Consider the following 27,382-nt stretch of genomic DNA (forward strand, 5'->3'; position numbering starts at 1 on the left):
AGGCTTCATGCATGGTAGTCAAATACTCTACCATCTATTACTGAGCCCCTCTCAGCTTTCAGCACACCACATATACTTTTATTAAAATTCACCTCGTGATAAAAAATAAACATTTTATGTATTAATTAGGTTCTTCACTTGCTCTCTTTCAAATAGCCTAGTTCATCCATATTTAGAATTTTAATTTGTATAATATTATTGTCAAGCTAGCCTTTCTCATTCAGTAAAAGTATTGTACAAAAATTCACATACAATGATAAAAAGAAAGGCCCCAGATTCACTTGTCAGGTCTGTTGAGACCCATACATTATCTTTGCATTAGATGAGATCTGAACAAATACTGTTCTTAGTTTCTGCAAATATATGTTATTCTTGGAAGAGAGAAGTGTTGATTTATATATTAACCATGGTGACTCTTGTGGTTCTACAGATTTACTATAATTTATTATTATTATTATTATTATTATTATTATTATTATTATTATTATTATTGTGTGGCTGTTCATGCATGCATGCGTGTTACAGTGCATGTGCGGAGGTCAGGGAAAACTTTGCAGCATCAGCTCTCTCCTCACACCTTTCTGTGGTTACTGAAGCAATGCAGGCTGCCAGGCTTTTAGAACAATCCCTTTTCCTTGCCGAGCCATTTGTTAGAGCTAAAACATTTTTAATGTCTGCTGCAGGCAGTTATAAAGGAATACATAAACAGTGTACTGCTATCATGAGCTCAACCTCCTTCTGTAAAATCATAACCAACATCATCCTATTCTTACATTTACCTAAAATAGATATGTGTGTGTTTCTATGAGTCTGTTAATTCATAGATATACGTTTATTTTTAATGAATTTTCATATATCAAAATTAACACTGGTATATTTAAGTACAACTGAGCATAAAATCATAACCAACATCATCCTATTCTTACATTTACCTAAAATAGATATGTGTGTGTTTCTGAGTCTGCTAATTCATAGATATATGTTTATTTTTAATGAATTTTCATATATCGAAATTAACACTGGTATATTTAAGTACAACTAAGCATCATTGGTGAACCATAGGCTATAAAGCTCAAGTGCTATATTTGCAGTGTAGAAACATCTCAAAAATTTAATAAGTTCCAAGGTATTTGCTTAAAGCTTATTACATAGATTACTAATTTCTACCTTCAATATCTTGTATTAATATCTACTTTGAAAACACAATACACTTCTCTTCAGCATTCGATTGAAGATTACTTCCAAAAGGTATGTTTTCAAAATGGTGGTTATAAAAATAGCGATATGATTTTTTTCTCATATAGGGCTTAAAGAGGAATGAGCTGTAGTTAGTCTCTATATAAATACAGAAGACCATTCATCATCTCATATCTCATGAGCGCTCTAACAGTTTAAGTGATTTAGTACTTGATAAAATAGTTAAATGTGGAAAACTGGTAGAAAGACCTCCCCCTTCACAGAAGTTCCATAGCAAATAAAAAGGAAAAATAGAATTATCCAGCTACAAGTTTGTCCACATATGCAAAAATTCACCCCTTTCTATTGTTTTTAACAAAGAATTATCTATTTTAATGATAAATCTAATGTTTTTTCTTATCTTTCTCACTTAAACTTTCAACCTAGTTTCTCCCTTCCTTTCTGAATTCTGTCTTCCAAATTACAACTGTACCTTATATCTCCAGAAGCCCTAGTTCTGTTTTGCATTTCACTGTTTACTACTTCAATATAGATTTTTCCACGGGATGGCATGCTTTCCTACTCTATTGTAGATTTGTGACAATGTATCACAAGCATCTTTCAGAAGATGCTATTATTTTCCATGCTGCTGGGTGTCCTACCGGAAGACTCACCTCAAACGAAGACCGTCACCTAGTCAAAGGCCATTTAAACGGCTGACTTTGAGACTAAGGCCAGCCTTTGTTTCCACCGGGACAGCTCTCAAAGGGTTCACCATTCATCTTCAAGTAAAAACCTACATGGTTAGCGACGGACACACAGAGAACGTGCGCCTTTTCCCAGGGTTGGCCCAGGCACAGTCCTTAGTAGTCATCAAATTCACTATTCCCTTTCAGAGCCCACTCCGGGCACTCAGTATGTGGCAGTCAACTTTTGCTTTTCTTTCAAGCTATTTTTCTTCACGTTGCAATCTCAAGGGCTTGTGTACATCAGAGAGTCTCCAGCTCTTTCTTGTGCCCTCAGCATCTTTGTTACCTACTGATCTCACACTTGCGTGCTGTGAATGTTTATAAAATTGCCAGCTCAAATTCCCTTTTTTTTTTAAATTAACTTGAGTATTTCTTATATACATTTCGAGTGTTATTCCCTTTCCCGGTATCCGGGCAAACATCCCCCTCCCCTCTCCCCTTCCTTATGGGTGTTCCCCTCCCGACCCTCCCCCCATTGCCGCTCTCCCCCCACCAGTCTAGTTCACTGGGGGTTCAGTCTTAGCAGGACCCAGGGCTTCCCCTTCCACTGGTGCTCTTACTAGGATATTCATTGCTACCTATGAGGTCAGAGTCCAGGGTCAGTCCATGTATAGTCTTTAGGTAGTGGCTTAGTCCCTGGAAGCTCTGGTTGCTTGACATTGTTGTACATATGGGGTCTCGAGCCCCTTCAAGCTCTTCCAGTTCTTTCTCTGATTCCTTCAACGGAAATTCCCTTTTTTTAATTGTCAAAATTTCTTTAATCTTCATACCTGACACCCTACATAATTATCTTACTTCAGCATTACGGTTAACGGAAACACGATCGGCCCTTTAGATGATCCTCAAACGTTAGAATACTTGATTTTTCCTTCTATGCATCAGATTTACCCCAAGTCATACATTTTTTTTCTTAAAATAAAAGATCTTGAGTGTGTTTTTACTGTTGTGGACTTATGTATTCATTTTATTCATTCTCAAGCGAATAACTAAGCACCTACTATATCAAATGCCGATCATCAAACACTCACTGAACAACTGGAGAACTGAGCAGTCTTTGTATTTGATTCTTCCTTTCTTTGCTCCAACACCATGGATGTTTTCCTTGGAACAGTTATGATCACAGAATACCCAGAATTCTTATTTTTAAAAATCTTAAATGGCTCATAACTTTCCGTAGAATATAATTTAAGTTGTTCAACTTGTATTTATAGTTTTTTACATATATCCCCCAAACCAAGTCTAAACTTTACTTACCTCTCCCTCTTCTATTTGATGTTTATTGACTTGAGTACTTCTACATATTTACATGACGCTATACATATAGTTGATTTCAAAATGTTGAACCTAATGTCAAATTTAATAAATGTGAAAGACTGCCCAATATCTGTATTAAATCAGTCAATAAAATATAGTGGCATAGTAATGATTAAAGTCCTGCACTGATTAAAGTCCTGCATATAAACATATAGCAGGAAAATGTATATAAATGTATAGTAATATATATATATACACATATGCATATACATATATAAAAAACATTACTATTTCAGACTTTAATTTCCATAAGAAACATGTTTTGTACATGAAGGTTATATCCCTAGCATCAAGTAACATGTTTTAAAGGCAACAAGAAATGAGTATATTGAATGAAGTATTAAATGAGTATATTGAATTTAAGTATTAAACTTTTTTTTCAATCTTGCTTAGATGCAACTATATTTTACCCCTAGTCTTAAATTGATCCTGGTTTGGGGCTCAGTAAGATAAATCAATAACCACTTGGCCTCTTTTGAAGCGTTGTCTTAATTTAGATGGCACACAGGATTTACCTGTGTGCAATTTTGTGGCCTTCAAAATGTACCTTAAGGCTGGAGGCCTCTGTGGCGCTATCTTGGTACATTAACTCTCGTGTCTTCTGAAGCTTATATACTCCCTCAGAGCTCCCAAGTGCAGTGTGTGCTTACATCTAAAATGACATGCTCTTTAAACTCTCATACCATTTAAGGAGAACTCTTAAAAGTTCATGACGCAACACAGTTTATTATTTTCCTTTTCTGAATACTATACCAATATGGGAAGATAGTTTTTGGACTTGTTTTTATAATTCGGAGCATTACCCTTATTTCACCGTTTTACTACTGCACACAGCATATTACTGGTAAAAGGGAAAATTTGTCTCGACTTTTAAAATAAAGAAATGTTTGGATAAACTGTATGCTTTAGGCTTTTGTGAGATATTGTAAGGTCAAAGCCAAGTTTTAAAAATAGTTTTGTGAAAATGAAATCGCATCCTTGGTTCTTACACATGCCACACCCCGAGTCTACTGATGTCTGTTTCCAAGATGTCATCTCATACTTTTTAACCTGTGAGCCTTATATTCTCTTGTTTCCCTGTAGTGGACATTAGGGAGTATGCTAGTTTATTTTCTTCTTGCTGTAGTTAAGGTAAAAATACATTTAAGAGAATAGTATTTGTTTGGGCTTATAATTCAAGATGCATACGCCATCATGGTAGGGAAAGCATGATGATAGGGAGCTGATCTCATCGCATCCATAGTACAGAAGCGGAGATGAGAGGTGGTGCTCAGTCCCTGACTTCCTTTTTATTCGATTTGCAACCCAAGTCCATGGATAGTATCATACACATTTAAGTGAGTCTCTCTACCTTAATTAACTGAGGAATTCTCTCTTGGATTCTGCCTCAATAGGATATAGATTGTATCCAAGGAAAGACACTTAAAATTGAACTTTGACCTCCACAAGCACCCATCTATATACCCACCCACCCATGGGAATACACACACGTACCAACACATAGGCATGCACACACACACACACATACACACACACACACACACAGACACACACACACACACAAACCTGTGCCCCGGTGTATATTTATTTATTTATCCATTCATCCATTGCTGGGGACTGTGATAGTTAATCTTAATAATCAATCATCGTGATGAACTCTAAGGACGGGCCTCTGGATACCCATGAAATTATTATCTTGATTACGCTAGTTGATGGGTGAATCTTTCCAATGCGAATGGCCCCATTTCTTGGCTTGGAATCCTGGACTGCATGAAATTAGCCGGGTACAAGCATTCATCATTGCTTTCTGCTTCTGGACTAGAGATTCAGTGTGACCAGCTGCCTCAGTCTCCTCCTGCTGTGACGTCTCCATAATGGGATATAAGCCCAAATAAACCTTGCTTCCCTCTTACATAGCTTGCTCAGATATTTTATCAAAGAAACTGGCAACTCCTGCAGCTATCTAAGACAGCAGTCTGTCATATACGATATTTGGAAGCAATGTTTTATCAAACACAAGTTGTTCAAGTGTCTCTCTTATATGGCAACTTCAATTCCTATAGGTATATATCCAGGAGTGGTATAGTTGGTCACATGACACATCGATGTTTAGATTTGAAAAGGAGTCTCCATAGTGTTTTCAGTAGGGGTACCAATTTACAATCCCACCAGCAGTATAATAGATTTCCCTTTCCTGCATCCCTATAGCATTTGGTATTTACAGTATTTTTTATTTTATTTTGATTTTACTTGTGGTTAACCATTCTGACTGGGTGGAGATAGAATCTCAGGGGAGTCTGATTTATGTTTCCCTGATGGCTAAACACATTAAATGTTTTTAATGTACTCAATTGCCGATTTTTATTTCTTCGTAAAGGAATTGTCTATTTGATTCATCTGTCCATTTATTAACCTGGTTTTTTTTTGCTTTTTTCTTTAATTTTTGAGCTTTTTGTATATTCTGGACAATAAACCTCTGTCTAATAAAGATTAGCTGGAAAAATGCCTTTCAATTCTACTGCCTTTTCCCTCTGATAACTGCTGTCTTACAGATTTTCATATTACTTGCAAGTATTTTTCTTATTACAGAACACATATCATACCATACATACATATATACACATACAGACACACACACACACACCCCTAGAGACAGGGAGAGGGGGGGAAGAGAGAGAGACACAGAGAGAGAGAGAGAGAGAGAGAGAGAGAGACAGAGACAGAGACAGAGACAGAGAGACAGAGAGAGACAGAGAGAGACTGAGAGAGACTGAGAGAGAGAGAGAGACAGAGAGAGAGACTATTCACAATGATTTTTATCATTGTAGTTAACTTTGATGATGAATTATCTAAAAACTAAAAGCAATGTCTCAATTCCCTTAGAAGGTCCTGAAATACTCAAGAGTCTGGTATAGTTAACAAGTCTCCCATTGTTATTGAAGAGCATAAGCATGAAAAGACTGCTTTAAAGGTGTTACTGAAGGCCGTCCAACGAGGGATAAATACATGTGTAAAGCACAGCATTTTCACAACTGGAATTTCTTTCAGCTGGATTCACTTGTTAAGTCAGGATTAGAGACCAGGCAGTCTGTGCAGATGTCTTTGCCTACCATGTTTGGTGTTAAACAAGGCAGCTGGATTTGTTTTGATCCTCTGGAGTGTTTTCCACTTGGTTCCTTGGGGTTTGCCCAAGGATTTGTGGTGAGGGAATTGTTAAGGTGGCTCTTTTGACTAACTTTTCTAGCTCCTAATCAGGTTAGGTGTATTCAAAAAATTATCGTTTAAATAAGCCATTTGCCTTCATGATTTGAGATGGTTATGACGTTATGCACATCTGTGGAGCGAAATGAAATACTGTGGAAATGAAATACTGAAATATGCAGAAAACATAGCGTGTGGATCAGGAGGTGGCCCCGGCCAAGGAAAGCTTTTTAAATCTTCAGAAGAGAACATTCAACAGCAGTAAGAACAATAGACGTTCGTGCTTGAAAGCTCACTAGGCAGCGGGTCTTCTGTATGGTTTATGTTGCTTAATCCTCCAAACAAAATAAGGATTATGAAATTATAAAGACTGTCAGATATAAATATAAAAATAAAGCCAAGCTAGGCCAAGGTAGACGAATTTACAACAGAGGGTGAGATTCGAACTCGAATCCGATGAATTGACGCAGGTTCTTAGTGACTTTGTTCTTTTGTACTTGTGTAGGTGTGATTCTATGTTTGTACATGTGCGTGTACTTGTGTTTAGATGGGTACAGATGTGTTTGTGGCGATGCATGTGGAGATCAAAGCTCAGCTTACGGTATCTTTCCTCAGCTGCTATCCCCTTCCTTTTGAGAGAGGGTTCCTCGCTAGCCTGGAGATCAATAGTTAGGCTAGGTTGGCTGGCTAGCTCGTCACCCATCTCCACCTTCCAGGGCTGGGGTTCTAAACAGCTATGTTGCCATGCCTGACTTTTACATACATGTCTTTGCATACCCTGTTCCCTTCTCAGCTTTCTATTGTCTTATACTTAATCATCACATAATTACATACTAGCTTTTCAAGACTGCTCGAATAGAATAAAGTAGGAGTTGAGTTTTATACAATAAAGCCAAGGACTAACTAACTTTAGTAAAATCTTATGCATGTTACGGTATTCTGGAAAATTCCAGGGGTTAAATGAATTGAGTAAACACAGCTACCTCTGTGTAGCACCAGTTACGCACTTTCTTAGGAAAATTAATTGCATACCTTTTCCTACACTTCGAACATTTTTTTCCCCCTTAAATCCATTTGCCAAGCTTTCCTTCGGAGCCTGGGATATTAAACTGTCATCCCGCAACCTAAAAAGGACAAGAGTAAGATGAAAATGGATCTCATCCCAAATAACTAAAAGTTTTTTTGGCATTGTATAATGTTTGGAATGAAATGAGTGAGCTGTAATATAACAGAGCAGAAAGCTCCTCACTGTCAGGATTCGACTACTGCTTTTAACCTCCAAATTAAACAGAACAGACAGAGCGCATTTCCGTACGGCCCACAGTGAACATTCAGCCTCCAAGCACCATTTTTGGAGGCAAGCACACTGCCTTTCTATCCACTCCCATTTCCTAATCTCTAAGCAAAGATCCAGGTCACGCAAGTCACAGCCATGCTGTTAGATAAAGGATGACTCCTTAACATTGGTGCACACTACCACTTTGCTTTGTTGAGTTATGGGGAGGATGCTACTAAAGTCTATTCTACCTGTGAGGCCAGTATTTTAAAAGCTGGAATTTGGAGCATCAGAGACATCTTTAGTCAGTAGTCATAAAGTGCTTTTGCAGATGGTAATTTTATCTGTCTGTCTGTCTATCATCCATCTATCTATCTATCTATCTATCTATCTATCTATCTATCTATCTATCTACCTATCATCTATCATCTATCTATCTATCTATCTATCTATCTATCTATCTATCTATCTATCTACCTATCATCTATCATCTATCTATCTATCTATCTATCCATCCATCATCTATCTATCTATCTATCTATCCATCCATCCATCCATCCATCTATCTATCTATCTATCTATCTATCTATCCATCCATCTATCATCTATCTATCTATCTATCTATCTATCTATCTATCTATCTATCTATCTATCTATCTAAGGGATTCACTACTGAAGTGGGCATGTTGCTGCTTTTGTTGTTGTTGTTGCTTTTAATTTTCCCTCCTTTGGACTTCAAGACACATTTGCATAAAAATAAGTCCCCTTCATTCTAAGCTTTTTCTGTTTTAGTTTCAATGGCTTGACCTCCAGTGATAATTAATGATAGACGGTACAGCTTCACACTGAAGAAAACTACAGCCTTTATCTCAGGCTTCTTCCCCTTCTTCTAATAAATCCCTTGCCTTCAGTCTCAGTGGAAGTCCTTTCTTTCTTGACCCTAAGAAAGCCTCAGCTCCCTTTTCCCTTCTTTTGACCTTTGGGCAATAGGCTCATAATCCTGCCTTAATTGTGAGCTTTTCACTTGCAAATGTTAGACAGCAATTCTTTTGCAGACTTCCCAGTTGTTGAGGTCTCTAGATGTGCTTTTCTGTAGAACTATAGGTTTTCTATTTAATTCCTACTCACTCTTGAAAAACCAGCTTACCTTTATTGGTAAGCTTCACCGATCCCCAGAATCCTAACAGATGTTCCTGCCTTGCACTGTCACAAGGGCAGGTGCATTCACCATAATAAAGTAATCATATTGGTGCTATTCTTTTTAAAACAATGGCTAAGTCCCTAGAAAGTTCACATTATCTATATCCATTGCCTGAAAATAAGTCTAGTATTACATGTTAGATATAACATACAGTTGCATACAAGCTCTAAAATATTCTTAAAATACTGCGCTTCAAAAATTTACAGTGAGCAATTGAGTAAATAAATGAGTATTAATCAGTTACTGTGATCATAGCATTTTTTGGATGTTATTCAGGATGTCCATGTAAGGCAGAAAGATGGTACAACCTTTGCAAAGTAACCTTTGCACTACTGGAGCTGCCTGATCAGTGAGATCCACCTGCTCCACGACTAGCTGGGGAGGCATTGGTGAGGATATCAGTGTAAGAATCTCAGAAGAGTAACACGATGTATAAAAGCATAAAGACGGGAAAATGAGAAGGTAGATGTAAGAGGATCTGAGCTGATTGGGTGAGGGGAAAAGTTTGATTAAAATATTGTGTATGGAAAAATATATTTATTTTACTGTACTTTTATTTTGGAGATTATCATATAAGTGCATTATTTTTTCTTTCCCTTTCATCTCTCTGAACCTCCCCAAACACTGCTCTTTGCTCCCTTTTATTTATTTTTTTCTTTTTATTAACTTGAGTATTTCTTATATACATTTCGAGTGTTATTCCCTTTCCCGGTTTCCGGGCAAACATCCCCTCCCCCCTCCTCTTCTGTATGGGTGTTCCCCTCCCCATCCTCCCCCATTGCCGCCCTCCCCCCAACAGTCTAGTTCACTGGGGGTTCAGTCTTAGCAGGACCCAGGGCTTCCCCTTCCACTGGTGCTCTTACTAGGATATTCATTGCTACCTATGAGGTCAGAGCCCAGGGTCAGTCCATGTATAGTCTTTAGGTAGTGGCTTAGTCCCTGGAAGCTCTGGTTGCTTGGCATTGTTGTTCATATGGAGTCTCGAGCCCCTTCAAGCTCTTCCAGTTCTATCTCTGATTCCTTCAACGGGGTCCCGTTCTCAGTTCAGTGGTTTGCTGCTGGCATTCGCCTCTGTGTTTGCTGTATTCTGGCCATGTCTCTCAGGAGAGATTTACATCTGGCTCCTGTCGGCCTGCACTTCTTTTCTTGATCCATCTTGTCTAATTGGATGGTTGTATATGTGTGGGCCACATGTGGGGCAGGCTCTGAATGGGTGTTCCTTCTGTCTCTGTTTTAGTCTTTGCCTCTCTATTCCCTGCCACGGGTATTCTTATTCCCCTTTTAAAGAAGGAGTGAAGCATTCACATTTTGATCATCCGTCTTGAGTTTCATGTGTTCTAGGCATCTAGGGTAATTCAAGCATTTGGGCTAATAGCCACTTATCAATGAGTGCATACCATGTGTGTTTTTCTGTGATTGGGTTACCTCACTTAGGATGATATTTTCCAGTTCCAACCATTTGCCTATGAATTTCATAAAGTCATTGTTTTTGATATTTGCTCCCTTTTAAATCATGGCATTTAAAAAAACTGTGGTCACATGCAAATATATATATATATATATATATATATATATATATATATATATATATATATATATGTTTATAAAACGATGACCTGTTCAATTGGAATGTTGCTTGTATGTATGCTTTCAGGGCTGACCATTGTTATAGAATAACTGACTGATGTTTTCTTTTTTTTTTTTTTTCCAGAGTTAGGGACTGAACCCAGGGCATTTCGCTTGCTAGGCAAGCGCTCTACCACTAAGCTAAATCCCCAACCCTGATGTGTTCTTCCCTGGAGAGGACTGTTTCTCCCACTCTCAGTACTTCTCATGTGTGTGGGACTGATGCCTCATGGATTTTCTTCTGGCCCACTTTGGCATGTCTAATGTTGTCTTCTTGTTCAGCGCCTTGCTTAGGCAGTTGTGTTTGTGTGATGTTATGGGTGTAGGTAGCTTCTGATATTACTAGGAGACACAATCTCACAGCAAACTCCCTGAACCTCTGGATCATGCAATTTTTCTGCCCCTCCTTTTGCCCTATTCTCTGAGTCTTCGGTGTGGGAGTATTTTGTAGGTGTATCCATTTATTTTATTGGGGGAGGAGAAAACATGATCAAAATATATTGTATCATTTTCCCCAATAACTAAAAGAGAGTTTGAGTTGACATACCAACCCTAGACATTTTCTGTCTTCCCTGATGATCCAGGCCTATGAGTGCCTCAGATTCTTTTGTTCTTAAAATGATTTCTTGTTCCTCAGAAAGCTATCTTCCTTGAATCTCTTTTGGGCTTTGTTCTTTATGGAACTGTCTTAATGCGAATTGTAAGTGCTTGTGTGCATGCAGCTGTGTTTCAACTGCCCAATTATAGACTCTGAATGTCTGTCCTTGCTTCTTCTTCTTCTTCCTCTTCCTCTTCCTCTTCCTCTTCCTCTTCCTCTTCCTCTTCCTCTTCTTCTTCTTCTTCTTCTTCTTCTTCTTCTTCTTCTTCTTCTTCTTCTTCTTCTTCTTCTTCTCTTCTCCTTCTCCTTCTCCTCCTCCTTTTCCTCCTCCTCCTCCTCCTCCTCCTCTTTCTTCGTCGTCGTCCTCCTCCTCCTCCTCCTCTTCCTCCTCCTCCCCTCCTCCTCTTCCTCCTCCTCCTCTTCCTCCTCCTCCTCCTCCTCCTTCTTCTTCTTCGTCGTCGTCATCATCCTCCTCCTCCTCCTCTTCCTCCTCCTCCCCTCCTCCTCTTCCTCCTCCTCTTCCTCTTCCTCCTCCTCCTCCTCCTCCTCCTCCTCCTCCTCCTCCTCCTCCTCTTCTTCTTCTTCTTCTTCTTCTTCTTCTTCTTCTTCTTCTTCTTCTTCTTCTTCTTCTTCTTTTGATTTAAGGTTCCTTTTCTTTGTTTGTTCTTTGTTTCTTTCTTATTATTGGTTATTTTATTTATTTAGATTTCAAATGTTGTTCCCCTTCCAGGTACCCCCATTTAATTCCCCCTTCTCTTTGCCTCTAAGAAGGAGTTCCCCTACCCACCCATAATATCAGCTAATCAGACCCCCAGAGCTCCTAGGGACTAAACTACTAACCAAAGATTATACATGGATTTGTCCACAGTTCCTTGCTATTTTGTCTTTTTTTTTTCTGGAGCTGAGGACCGAACCCAGGGCCTTGCGCTTGCTAGGCAAGTGCTCTACCACTGAGCTAAATCCCCAACCCCCACAGTTCCTTTTTAATTCTTGAATCTTCTGCCCAGTTTAAAAGTTAAGTATATTTTTAGATAACACCCCCAATCATACTACTGTTGCATGTAATTTTAAAAAGCGTGCTCCCCCTTACTTGTCTCCTTGCTTGGTGCTGTGGCTTCTCATGACTGAGCTCCAAGATCACTCCACTGCTGGCTCCACTTCCATCCACTGGTTCCTCCTGGCCTGTTGCTGGAAACTGGCCATCTCACCCTAGTTCCTGCAGCTGGCTTGCTAAACTGCCAAAATCTGTTGTTGAGAATACCTGCAGCTACCACTGGGTTATGTTCCACAGACTGACCACCCCTATGGTTGGCTACCCAACTCCAATGACCACTTCATGGTTTCGCCTTCTCTCTTGCTGACCTAAATCACAAATGGGAAAACACCAGACAACCTTAATGTTTAATACCAGTCAGATTTGTATTGGTAAATCTCCAATCCCAATATGCAGAGAACACACAACTCAGTTATAATATTTATAAGCTGTCCGCCTAGATTGGGCAGATCTACCACTATACTATTCTCCAGCTGCTTGCTGTTCCTTCAGACCACATGGTTTGCTCCACCTTCCACTTTCTCTCCCGCATCTTTCTTTCTCTCCATCCCTCTGTCTTGTCCTCTCTGCTTCCTCCTTCCCCTCCTCTAAAACCTCCAGCCCCATCTTTCCCTTCCATTCCCCAATCACAGGCTCTAGCCTTTATCCAACCAGCTAAAATGGGGAGAAGGTTCACATGGAATCACCCGAGTGATGATCTGCTCCTCCTTCTCTCTCTCTCTCTCTCTCTCTCTCTCTCTCTCTCTGTATGTGTGTGTGTGTGTGTGTGTGTGTGTGTGTGGTGGGAGCAGCCCCTCTTCAGGAAGCAGAATTAGCATCAAAATACAAACAGCACCAGAGCAATTCACAACATATTATAAAGTGGGATGTAGGGACCAAAACTGATTATGAGAGAAGGTTCTGTCTTTAATGGTGTCCAAGCTTGCTAATAATTCCAGTCTGGTAACTTATCCCTGTCAAGAGCTGAGACCCTAAAATTATTTACCAAATGAATGTCAGCTCGTATAGCTACCTCAAGCTGAAACCAGGCATAGAAAGGCTTAAGGTTTCCACACTTTCTAACTTTTGGAGATTGAGGGGTATTCAATAGGTAGAATTAGGTTATTGCAAGACTATTGTGAGTATAGATCAACTACAAATGAGAAGACATAAAATTAAGGCAGTAGTTGAGTACACAAGGGCCACAGGTGAATAGAATCATGGCTAAAATTGTAATAGTTGCAACCCATCTCGATCACGAACATCCAGAGATCCAATTCTAAAGCCGTTAATTTTTGTAGAGTGGAGAGAGTTGGAGTGGTCATGAAGGCAACTTTAAACATCATCAGGTACCAGTTTCCCACTGAGATGATGCCTCAAGACTGTACCTCTGGCAAGAGTCCTATATTGCTTCAAAGAAGGAAGAGTTGAGCAACAGAATTTCTTTCAGTTTAACTATGTGGTATGGGATACATCAGGTTATCTTTGTACATCTGACTCCCATAAATTGGAGTACATGATGTTTTTACATTGATTGATTGATTAATTGACTGTGTATGTGGGTATCTGTGCCCTGGTATGCACCTAGAGGTCAGAGGACAACTCGTAGGAGAGTCAGTTCTCTTCTACCATGTAAGTTTTGGAGTCAAACTCAATTAAGATTGGTGGCAAGCACTTTTACAGGTTGAATTACTTCACTAGCTCTGGCTATGTGATTTTTTTTTTTGAGATTACAATATAATTACAAGATATCTCTCTTCCTTTCCCTCCATTCAAACCCCCCCATATACTCCTCCTTGCTATTCTTTCAAATTTATGACCTCTTTTTTTCATTAACTGTTGTTACACACATATATGTGTTGACTTTTAAGATGCCTTCCGGCTTCCAATTTTTAGGATTCTGTGGAATTTATGAATTCAAAAAGAAAAGCATTTGATGTACAACTTTTATTTCCATATTGTATTTAGAGTTTGTCTTACTCCAGTGGAGACCAATATTTAAAAAAAAAAGCTTTCCATAAAAGCCAGGGGTTGGTAATTCAGTCATTATTTCTCTGTAAGTTTTGGCTTGTGTCTACTACGTTGTACATTGTGGATATTTTATCCAGAATAGCTGCAACTGATAACACTGATGAGAGTTGAATAGTTATGATCTTGCTTCTTTCAGAAAGTTGGATTTAGTTGTAATTTTCAGCATATTTGAAATATCCTAACACCTTCTCTCCCTTGTGAGTATAGCCTTTTCAGTTGGACACTACGAAGGATTTAGAATCATCCACTAACATCCCATGTGTCCTCTTGTGTACTGTATAGCAATAATAAATTAGGGGCAGGTAGGAGGAAATCTAGTAGTATGTGCATTCTTTTATATAAATGTGTATACTAAACAAGTTATAACAATAACCAGGAAAATCCCCCAGAATCCTCTGCTTTGACAAGAACACTGGAGCACAGCAAGATGACCAGCAGAAACTTAAAGACAAGGGGAGTGAGAAGAAGGACAAGTTCCTTAGTCTTTTTCTCCCAAGAATTTAAAGGGAGATAGGCTGAGTTTGATGCAATGTGGTTGACTTTCTTGTTTTTAAAGTATAAAGCACTTTCAATGACTTGAAGCTAGTGGTTTCTTAAACCTTCACGCTTGACTCTTGCATGTATTATACCTGCAATACATGCACATGCTTAACTACCTATGAACTTTTGAGCCTAAAAGGTCAACATTTTATAAAATCCTAGGTACATAATTGTTGCTTAGACAATCTAAATTTATAGGAGTGCCGTTTTCATACAAATTTATCTCATCACATGCATGTTCACTTTTATGTTAAAAGAAATGTCTTATCTAATAAATTGTATTCGTTAGGTTTTCTTTCTACGTGGTTATGTGTATCACACTCATGTGAGGCTGTTTGATAAATCAACAGCAAGGTTTGAATATATCTTTTCAAAGTTTAATTAAATACACTTTATACAGCATCTATCTTGCTCTTCAATACCTATGTAAAATTGGTCAAATTATTAAATTTGTTAAAAAAATTTTACTTCAAATAATAGTGACTGTTTCTCTGTCTAGTACTTTTATGGCAATCAAGTTAAATATTTAAGAGGAGAACAATGACCTTGACACTAATAATCTTTCTTGGTCACGACTTGATAAATTCCTTTATTTCTTAAACCATAGGTATTATTTTGTCCTGTATCTAGCCCTGTAGACTATTTGATTTACAGTTCTGACTGTTTCATGCATCCAGAAGTGGCCCCATTTCACTCTCCAGGGACTCTTTGCAACAATGAGAACTAATGGCGTTTCAGGGATAGGGAACACACATCGGAGAAACAATAAGGGAACCCAAAAAGTGCAGGCCAGACCTTGAGAGACACTGAAACTTCCCGAGGGTGTCTTCTGGAGTAAAAGTTGTAGAGTAGAAAACTTTAAGGCCTGGAAGGCACAGGCCTCAAGACATTTTCTATCAGGTCAAAGGTCAATCATAGTTGGGAAAAGGCAGTTTCATTTTCAACCACAAATTGTTCTTCGTTCCTGCAAAAGAATGTGGGAAGTGCAACTGGAAGCTGGCCAGGCCCTTTGGTGGTTTTGCTTTGGGTGTGAATTTGTTCACATGGCTCTAAGTTCAGAACATAGTGTTGTGTGCTGGAAAAGCTATGGCCTATTGTTATGGGATGCAGTGTCCTACTGAGTACTAGTCAATTCACAAAAGGAATTGCATTCCTGAAATTCAGTCAAAGATTTTTATATGTATACATGTCAGTGTATGTATACGCACATATGTGTATGTATGTGTAAGTGTTCAGGATTTTGGGTCTATTTAGAAAAATAGGGAAATAAATACCACAAAACAAAAGTGTTAAATTCTTCCCTTTTTTACTTAGGGGCAGAATTTCTCTGAATACCCAGTGTACCTCGAGGAGAAAAGATGTATAGAGATTGTCCTTAGTGAATTCTCCCTCTTCCTGTGGCAATTCAGAATGCTTACTGGATTTGGGGTCTGTACATTTGCAGTAAGGTCTGTATATCTGAGTTTATAGTTTGATGTAAACTATTTTGTCAAAAATCGTTGAGCTATGAGGCAGTCTCTGTGTTCTTGATGTCTGTTCTATTTGTCTGTGCTTTATTAATGTCTCTCAGACTTACAGATAACAGATCTGAGCAGCATATTTAATGTGGTTAGCTGTGAGATCATTCACCCTTCTACATTTTCAGAGCAGTGAGCTGAGAGAGACGAGACCTAATGCAGAGCAATGCGGCTTGATGCAAATTGACTCCTTTGGGCATTGTTGTCTTGTTTGTATCAATTTGTTTGTCCTCCACAGTGGAGTTGAAAATTATTCTTGGATAGGTTTTTGTCTGCCATGATCCTTATAGCTTTCACTATCTGCAAACAATAGGCATTGAAGTATAAATTTCATAATTAAAGGCGTCATTTAATTGCTGGAGCATCATATGTTGCATTCTAAGTGTCATGGAAAGCTGGGAGAAGTTTTGGTCCCTTGGCTGCTTCCTGCTAAGGAAACTTCAAATTTTCCTGATGATTTGGGTTGTCTTGGATCCTGGGAGAAACAACCTAAGACTTTTTTCTGACCTGTAAGACTAGCTAGATTCACCTTTGAACTTTCAACTCCAAAACTCAGCTAGCATTCTAGGCTATAGAACACGACAATATTATCTTTTCAACTATTACTCAAACTCTCATAAAATAAAAGAAAAAATGCTTACGTTCACTTTAAATACATTTCCAACATACTTCAGATGAATTCTTGAAGAAAGTTCTTGTTCTTCACTTAAAAACAGACCGTTGGTTATTTTATCCGTTGACTTCTCTTGCTCTATCCTTACTCGCGACCAGTGCGTCTCATCCTTTCTAATGCTGTGACCCTTTAATACAGTTTCTCATATTGTGGTGACCCCTAACCATAAAAATTATTTCATTGCTAGTTCATAGCTATAATTTTGCTACTGTAATGAATTGTAATATAAAAATATCTGATATGCAGGATATCTGATATATGACCCCCAACAGGGTTGTGACTCACAGGTTGAGAAACACTGCTTTGTACACAAATCAAGGGACTGCCATTTTAAAAGAAGCACCGGGTCTGCCCCTTAGCTGATCTGTTTTTGATCCAGGTTGGTTTACTTATGCAATTAACTCACTGATTTATTCCAAAAGCTGACACCAAATTTAAATTTATTGGATCCTTTTTATATTTTGGGGTCACCATAAGGAAGCTAAATGTACATATAAAAATTGCCCAGGCTCTCTCAATTGGGCAACGCCCTATGAGTACCTCCTAGAAGGTTCTGAGAGAGATGGTATACAGATTTCCTAGAGAGAATACTGGTACTGTCATCTAGACAAGCATTTCTCAAAATGCAGACGGATACAATCAATGATCTTCACGTTAGCAAAACATAGATTAATGGATTGTAAATTCAGAGTATCCATGTTGTCAGAAGCTGAATTGTACAAATAAGAAAAATATGCATTTCTAGCAGTACGCAGCGGTGATTAGACCACACTACGCATTGTGGGGAACTCTGGTCTAGAGCACAATCTGATATTATCCCAGTGAGGCCCCACTGCAGCCTCTAAGTAGACATAGACGAGAAGAAAAAGTGTGTTATGGCATAAAGTAGGATGGAGGTTACAGGCATTCTTGATTGGCTGGTAAGGTATACACAGAAGTGGGGAGACCATAAGATATGGAGCCGGAAGGTGCTGGGCTGGAAATGCAAAACGGGAAGATGTGGAGCTGAAAATGTTAAGATCTTTCCTATGATACTCAGATCTATCTTTCCTTAGAGGCATAAAAGGAAGCAAAACTGACATTATATGATGGCGAGGTAGAAGGCATCCTTATCCTCGTGGGCTGCTCTCCTAGTCACTGTTATTTTTAATGTTTCAGAAACCCCAGTAGTGAGTACTAAAAGAAAGGGAAGATTTGAAATATAGGAGGAAAATGAACCCAGGTAGTTAATATGACACAGAGAAAAACCTGTCAGAAGATACAGGGCGATGCATGAATAATTAGAGAAGAAAAGGTCTAAAAGACTCTTTCATTTGTATTGCTGGACTTAAATATCCTATGCTCCATGGTAATGCAATTGCAATGTAGATTATTTTACTTGGAGATACTCTTCACTTACAATGGAAAGGTAAGAGACACTGTTATGTGGGGTTCTACAAAAGGTATCTTTGTTCAAAACAGGTTAACAATTTGTGCCCCATCTCCCAGACTTCAGCAACTACAGATGACAACGGTCTTTGTGCCGAAGGTAAGGTGAATGGATAAACATTTTGAACCCATTTGCTGGGTATCATCAGTCCAAAAGGAGAATTCTGATTTACAGTCAACAGTTTCAACAAGTGACCCTTGGCAGAAGGGGTCTGCTTTTTCAGCTGGCGCTGTTGCTGAAGTTCAGAGGAATTGCTCATCTGTCTCTATTTCAGGCATCTGGCGAAGGGAAAACTCCTTCAGCGTTCTCGATTCCACTAACTGCTTGCAGATGACTTCTTCCCTCCGGAGCATCTGCTGCTTATCTCATTTCAGGCTATTTTCCCTGCTGTGTTTTGAAAAGTTTCCCTCTCCGGCTTTCATTTTATAAGCCTACTATTGTTGCTGTCATCATGTTTGGGGACATCAACAGATGTGCCTGGTGTTAGCCTCAAGAGATAGGCCAAACTCAGAGGCAGTCTCAAAGCAGAAATGGCAACTCACTTTTGAAAAGGAAATGGAGTTACGAATAAGTCTTAAAACCCCCAACTGATTCACAATTATATAATAGATTCAGGATATGATTCATGGGTCCCGAATAAACAGTCATCAATAATTTCATGATGTATTTTTAAAAGTCTTATAAACAACACAGACCCACAGAAGTTCTGAATAGTTACTAGCTGGTGTGTGATGCATGCATATATGATAAGGCTATGCTATTTATAATTTCTTTAGTGAATATCCTTGTTTCACCCTTTACAGTCATCACCAGTTTTGCTGTATACCTTGTAAAACACCAAAGTGCCCAAATATCTGGGGGAATTTTCTTCATTTCCATAAAAGCAATTATATTAAGGACATATAACCATAATATATTTATTCCAGCTCCTTCATTTGCCTTCAAGAGCACATGAAAGGCATTAAGCATGTATCAAGGCCTTTCTTATTCTAGTCAATCAGATATATGGGGCACTTACTCATGAATTTGAGTATATTTATTTAAAAGCAGGGTTACTAGTGCTGTTAAAATTGTGATATTGAACTGATTAATGCCCAGTGAAAATTTCTCTGCTGCAAACTGCTAATAGAACAACAAGCATGAATGTTCTATCTAATTGCAATACTTTTTTCAAAAGAGGACTGCATGGAGGGTTGTGATTAGATATTAGTCCTCTTTTATTAATTTTGAGATCTTAAAGTCTATAAAACAATAAAAGAATAAGGTAGAATACATATCATAATATTAAGTCAACATGCTACCTACTCATATATTTTCACTAGGTTTTAAAAAGACATTACTATAGATTTAGTTCTCTAGAAATACCCCAACATTCTCAGACAGCTTCTGAGTTTATATGCTTGGCTCCCAGTCTATTTCCTATGTATGTTTTTATACACACATAGTATATATGTATATAATACAACAATGTTGAAGAGAATAGCAAAAAATCTCTATATTCACAAAATATCTTTTCTCCGTTCTTGTGGAAAGGGGTAGTCATACATTTCCTATGATAAAGGGATGGAACATCTAAATATTAAGTTTTATATAGCCATTATTATCTTTATACTCTTAAATAAAACATGTCTGATGGTCAGAGGGACATCTGTCCATCCTTTTTTGTGACTTTCCATTTGATGCAAAGATTAATTTGTGGGGATGGACTGTTGCTTGGTTGTAGACCAGAGGAAACAGGATAAAGGCCAGGCACATCCAAGAGTGTTGTCAGGGAAACAAAACCATCATGGTCTTTGAGAATATTGGACAAAACGGATTTCAGCAACAGCTTGAGAAAACATGTTTGTCATCTCTGCAGGGAGCTGGGCTGTCGTACTGACATTGTCTCCTGTTCAGAGGAGTCTCAGTTGCTGTCTGTTATTCTAGGAGATGCTACCACAGTGGTAATCTCTATACTTCTATAAAACTGAAGTTAAAACCCCTAATGAGACCCCAGTGCCCTTGCTATAGTCTGGGGGAAAAGAGATTGTATTATTTTGTAGCTGTCAGATATTGTTTATGGTTTACAAGAAGATGATCAAAAGAAACCCTCTGGGTTTTATTTATTTTTTATTTTTCATTTTGGTTTGTTTGCTTTTACTGTGTCTTACTCATTACTCTTATTGGCAAAATATTTTCAAAGAACTGACCCTTTTGGTAAATATGATAAACACCATTTCAGTTCATTTAGTAGAATACATGCAGAGATTCTGAGTTATCTGGATGTTTTTCTATGTATAATTACTTGACTAGTGTTCTTCTTGCCTTCTAGTTTCTCTTTAGAAGATGTCCCTGCCTCACTGTTAAGTATGCATTACATTTTATAAAGGAGAATTATAGGAATCAGTAGGGAAAATGGAAGCGCCTCACAGGAGCCAATATCAAACCTGTCAACGATGGCAGCTGCATAATTATATAATTTGTTATTTTTAAAACCATAAAGAAAAAAAGCAAAGCACCTCTACAATAGCTGTTCTATGACTGAGATTTATATTTAAAAATCTCTTTTAACAACTCCACTTTTTATTGTATTTAAAGAATACTATCTCAAAACATTTATTATTTACAAATTATTTTAAATAGATGTAAGTGGTATCGATTTGTAATATGCAACATGATATATCATGAAATGGGGTAAACTAGTTACTAATGTACTTTTTTGGTGAGAACTTGTAATACCTACTCTGTGTTCTTCAAGAATACAATGTATCAACATTACTGTTGCAATCATACTGCAGGGCAGATCTGCTGAATTATTCTTCCTATTTGTCTGAGTTAGGGTTCTATTGTTGTGAATAGACACCATGACCAAGGCAACTTTTATACAGGACAGTCTTTAACTGAAGCAGGCCTACACTTTCAGAGGTTCAGTTCATTATCTTCATGGTGGGAACATGGCAGCATCCAGCCAGACATAGTGCTAGAGAAGGAGCTGAGAGTTCTATGTCCCAAGGCAGGCAGAAGGAGGCTGACCCTTCTGCACTGGGTGGGACTTTAGTATAGATCGTCCAAGCCCACCCTAACAGTGATACACTTCCTCCAACAAGACCACAACTATTCTAACAAGGACACATCTCCTAATAGTGTCGGTCTGTGTGGGCCAACTCTTCAAACACATGAGTTTTGGTGGCCAAACCCACTCAAACCACTGCACTATCCATTTTTGATTATGTATTCCTAGAATAAAGTATGGGCAGTTTTCTTACCTTAGTCCTTTAACCCCCACTAGCCACCACTTTGCTTTCTGTTTATTATTATCTTAATAATAATCTTAATTAATTTATTAATATTCTACATATTAGTGAAATAATAGAATTTTGTAATTGGCTGACTTACTTCATTTTATATATCTGTAGGAATCTTCCATGTTACCGCAAAAGATTTTATTTTTAAATCAACAAATAGAATTGCACGGTGTTTATGTACCATAGGTCCTTTCCTTCAAATATTTTTTATTGAAAAACACTTTCGTAAAACTTCTGATCAGATTCCTCTCCCCTAACTCCTAGATCCTTCATATCTCCACAGCCACCCCACTCCATGCCCCTTTTTTCTCTTTTTAGAAAAAAACAAAGCAGGTAAATAAAACAAAGCCCCAAAAAAACCGCAATTAACAATACAAGGAACACACACGCACATGCGCACAAGTAAACTCACAAAAACATTGAATTCAAAACCATAATACATAAGCAAAAGACTGATAAGCTAAGCTAAAAAAATGCCCACAACAAAGCTTTCTGAGACAGAGTCCACAAAACTACCGTTGAGTTCTCTCTGCATTGGCCAACTACTCCTGAGCATGGGCCCTGCTCATGGGCCTCTATATGGCTTTTACTATGTTTAGGTATGGGCCTTGAATTCCTATTCTTTCCAGGACTTTTATCATGTTGAATTTTGTCAAATGGTTTCTCAGCATCTAATGAAATGATCATGTGGTTTTGTTCTTTCAGTTTGTTTATATAATGGATCACGTTGATGGTTTTCCGTATATTAAACCATCCCTGCATGCCTGGGATGAAGCCTACTTGATCATGGTGGATGATTGTTTTGATGTGCTCTTGGATTCGGTTTGCCAGAATTTTATTGAGTATTTTTGTGTTGATATTCATAAGGGAAATTGGTCTGAAGTTCTCTTTCTTTGTTGTGTCTTTGTGTGGTTTAGGTATAAGAGTAATTGTGGCTTCATAGAAGGAATTCGGTAGTGCTCCATCTGTTTCAATTTTGTGGAATAGTTTGGATAGTATTGGTATGAGGTCTTCTATGAAGGTCTGATAGAATTCTGCACTAAACCCGTCTGGACCTGGGCTCTTTTTGGTTGGGAGACCTTTAATGACTGCTTTTATTTCCTTAGGAGTTATGGGGTTGTTTATCTGGTTTATCTGTTCCTGATTTAACTTCGGTATCTGGTATCTGTCTAGGAAATTGTCCATTTCCTGCAGATTTTCAAGTTTTGTTGAATATAGGCTTTTATAGTAAGATCTGATGATTTTTTGAATTTCCTCTGAATCTGTAGTTATGTCTCCCTTTTCATTTCTGATTTTGTTAATTTGGACACACTCTCTGTGTCCTCTCGTTAGTCTGGCTAAGGGTTTAATCTATCTTGTTGATTTTCTCAAAGAACCAACTTTTGGTTCTGATGATTCTTTCTATGGTCCTTTTTGTTTCTACTTGGTTGATTTCCGCTCTGAGTTTGATTATTTCCTGCCTTCTACTCCTCCTGGGTGTATTTGCTTCTTTTTGTTCTAGAGCTTTTAGGTGTGCTGTCAAGCTGCTGACATATGCTCTTTCCTGTTTCTTTCTGCAGGCACTCAGCACTATGAGTTTTCCTCTTAGCACAGCTTTCATGGTGTCCCATAAGTTTGGGAATGTTGTACCTTCATTTTCATTAAATTCTAAAAAGTTTTTAATTTCTTTCTTTATTTCTTCCTTGACCAGGTTATCATTGAGTAGAGCATTGTTCAATTTCCACGTATATGTGGGCCTTCTTCCCTTATTGTTATTGAAGACCAGTTTTAGGCCGTGGTGGTCCGATAGCACGCATGGGATTATTTCTATCTTTCTGTACCTGTTGAGGCCCGTTTTTTGACCAATTATATGGTCAATTTTGGAGAAAGTACCATGAGGAGCTGAGAAGAAGGTATATCCTTTTGCTTTAGGATAGAATGTTCTATAAATATCTGTTAAGTCCATTTGGCTCATGACTTCTCTTAGTCTGTCTATGTCTCTGTTTAATTTCTGTTTCCATGATCTGTCCATTGATGAGAGTGGGGTGTTGAAATCTCCTACTATTATTGTGTGAGGTGCAATGTGTGTTTTGAGCTTTAGTAAGGTTTCTTTTACGTATGTAGGTGCCCTTGTATTTGGGGCATAGATATTTAGGATTGAGAGTTCATCTTGGTGGATTTTTCCTTTGATGAATATGAAGTGTCCTTCCTTATCTTTTTTGATGACTTTTAGTTGAAAACTGATTTTATTTGATATTAGAATGGCTACTCCAGCTTGCTTCTTCTGACCATTTGCTTGGAAAGTTGTTTTCCAGCCTTTCACTCTGAGGTAGTGTCTGTCTTTGTCTCTGAGGTGTGTTTCCTGTAGGCAGCAGAATGCAGGGTCCTCGTTGAGTATCCAGTTTGTTAATCTATGTCTTTTTTTTTGGGGAGTTGAGGCCATTGATGTTGAGAGATATTAAGGAATAGTGATTATTGCTTCCTGTTATATTCATATTTGGATATGAGGTTATCCATGTGTGCTTTTCTTCTCTTTGTTTTGTTGCCAAGACGATTAGTTTCTTGCTTCTTCTAGGGTGTAGCTTGCCTCCTTATGTTAGGCTTTACCATTTATTATCCTTTGTAGTGCTGGATTTGTAGAAAGATATTGTGTAAATTTGGTTTTGTCATGGAATATCTTGGTTTCTCCATCTATGTTAATTGAAAGTTTTGCAGGATACAATAACCTGGGCTGGCATTTGTGTTCTCTTAGGGTCTGTATGACATCTGTCCAGGATCTTCTGGCTTTCATAGTTTCTGGCGAAAAGTCTGGTGTGATTCTGATAGGTCTGCCTTTATATGTTACTTGACCTTTTTCCCTTACTGCTTTTAATATTCTTTCTTTATTTTGTGCGTTTGGTGTTTTGACTATTATGTGACGGGAGGTGTTTCTTTTCTGGTCCAATCTGTTTGGAGTTCTGTAGGCTTCTTGTATGCCTACGGGTATCTCTTTTTTTAGGTTAGGGAAGTTTTCTTCTATGATTTTTTTGAAGATATTTACTGGTCCTTTGAGCTGGGAGTCTTCACTCTCTTCTATACCTATTATCCTTAGGTTTGATCTTCTCGTTGAGTCCTGGATTTCCTGTATGTTTTGGACCAGTAGCTTTTTCTGTTTTACATTATCTTTGACAGTTGAGTCAATGATTTCTATGGAATCTTCTGCTCCTGAGATTCTCTCTTCCATCTCTTGTATTCTGTTGGTGAAGCTCGTATCTCCAGCTCCTTGTCTCTTCTTTTGGTTTTCTATATCCAGGATTGTTTCCACGTGTTCTTTCTTGATTGCTTCTATTTCCATTTTTAATTCCTTCAACTGTTTGATTGTGTTTTCCTGGAATTCTTTCAGGGATTTTTGCGATTCCTCTCTGTAGGCTTCTACTTGTTCTCTAAGGGAGTTTTTCACGTCTTTCTTGAAGTCCTCCAGCATCATGATCAAATATGATTTTGAAAGTAGATCTTGCTTTTCTGGTGTGTTTGGATATTCTGTGTTTGCTTTGGTGGGAGAATTGGGCTCCGATGATGCCATGTAGTCTTGGTTTCTGTTGCTTGGGTTCCTGTGCTTGCCTCTCGCCATTAGATTATCTCTAGTGTTACTTTGTTCTGCTATTTCTGACAGTGGCTAGACTGTCCTATAAGCCTGTTTGTCAGGAGTGCTGTAGACCTGTTTTCCTGTTTTCTTTCAGCCAGTTATGATGACAGAGTGTTCTGCTTTCGGGCGTGTAGTTTTTCCTATCTACGGGTCTTCAGCTTTTCCTGTGGGCCTGTGTCTTGAGTTCACCAGGCAGGTCACTTGCAGCAGAAAAGTTGGTCTTACCTGTGGTCCCGAGGCTCAAGTTTGCTCGTGGGGTGTTTTCCTCTGGTGTCAGAGATGTGTGCAGAGTGCAGTCTCTTCTGGTTTCCCAGGCCTGTCTGCCTCTCTGAAGGTTTAGCTCTCCCTCCCACGGGATTTGGGTGCAGAGAACTGTTTATCTGGTCGGTCCCTTCAGATTCCGGCGGTGTCTCAGGCGCATCGGTCCTGCTGCTCCTTGGCCCTCCTCTACGGGAACCCAGAGGCTGTATACAGTTTCCTCTTGGGCCAGGGATGTGGGCAGGGGTGGGCAGTGTTGGTGGTCTCTTCCACTCTGCAGCCTCAGGAGTGCCCACCTGACCAGGTCTCTCTCCCACGGGGTTTGGGAGCAAAGAGCTGCTGCGGGCCGGGATCCTCGGGTTTGGGACTCCCGATAAACATGGGAAGTGCCCAGACTCTGTGTGTCCTGAGTTCACCAGGCAGGTCTCTTGCAGCAGAACAGTTGGTCTTACCTGTGGTCAAGTTTGCTCGTGGGTTGCTGCCTACGAGCTCTCCGCGGCGGCAGCAACCAGGAAGATCTGTGCCCCCCTTTTCTGTCCCACAGTTTTTGACATGAGGCATCATCCAGCTTTGGATAACTTTTAAGTAGAGACTCTCTTGTACATTCAGTTCATTTGTTAGCTTGCTATTTTAAACTTATTACTGAAGAGAGCTGAGGAAGAGCCCCAAATACCACACCTGTATGACAGTCTTCTCAATAAGACTGGTCTCCTGGCATTGTGAAGTCTAGGAAGATCCAGCTGAGCCATTATTCTTGGTCAGACCTGGAATTTCAGTTATTTCTCTTTTTGCCTCATTTTTCTATTAGACTATACTAATTGTATGAATTAATGAATTTCATTATGACATTTTCACACATGTATGTAATTATATGTTGATCATGTTGCTTCTTCACTCTACTTAGGTCCCTCCTCCTCTGATGACCCTACCTTCCCCTAATAGTATCTCTTCTACTGTATATATTTATTTTAGTTCCTTTATTATTATTTCTTTTATTTTGAGGTTATAATATAATTATATCTTCTCCTCCTTATGTTTCTTCCCTGAAAACACACTCATATATCCTTTCTTACTTTTTTCCCCAAATCATGGTCTCTTTTTCTATTAACTGCTGTTATATGCCTATGTATATGTGTTTGTTTATTTATAGGTTGCATATATGAGGTAAAACACATGCTTTTGGTTTTTTTCCAGCTGAACAGTACTCCATAATGTACATATATCATATGCTGTTTATCTATTCATCTTTTGATAGGCACTTGGGCTGACTCCATGACTTGGCTTAATGTTCAGAGTGCTTTTAAATGCAGCTCTTGAAACATCTTGCAATCCCCACTCTTTTCAAAGCTGTCCCTCAGCGACTTGAACCAGCCTTTGAAGTATGGAAATTGGAAGAATTTCAGAAGGAAAGTCCACAGATACATATTCGCAAACTTCATAGTTTTACTGAGCACTAAGTGTGGGTTCCTGGATTGTGTTTAGATGTGCCATATTAGACTAAATTTCAATGACAGGTGTCCTCATGTATATCCCTGTCCCTTATAGGCTTTTGTTCAGAACTACCTCAATATAAACATAACAACTGCCTGTTCCTTCTCATAGTTTTAAAGCGTTTTTAAAATCTATTTTGTTTTGTGTGTATATGTGTGTATGATGTATGTGTGTGTGGGCTCACATGCCACAGTACTTATGTGGAGGTCAGAGGGATGCCTTTCTAAGCTTGTTCTCTCCTTCTATCTTCATATATTCTCTGGGAACCAAACTCAGGTTGCCCAGTCTTGCACGGCAAATGCTTTTTCCCCGATGAGCCACCTTCATTGCCCAAGCCACAATGCTGGATAAATACTCAAGATTAAAGAAAAAACAAAAATA

The sequence above is a fragment of the Rattus norvegicus genome, chromosome 1 (assembly GCF_036323735.1).
Source record: "Rattus norvegicus strain BN/NHsdMcwi chromosome 1, GRCr8, whole genome shotgun sequence".
NCBI classification, from domain to species: Eukaryota; Metazoa; Chordata; class Mammalia; order Rodentia; family Muridae; genus Rattus; species Rattus norvegicus.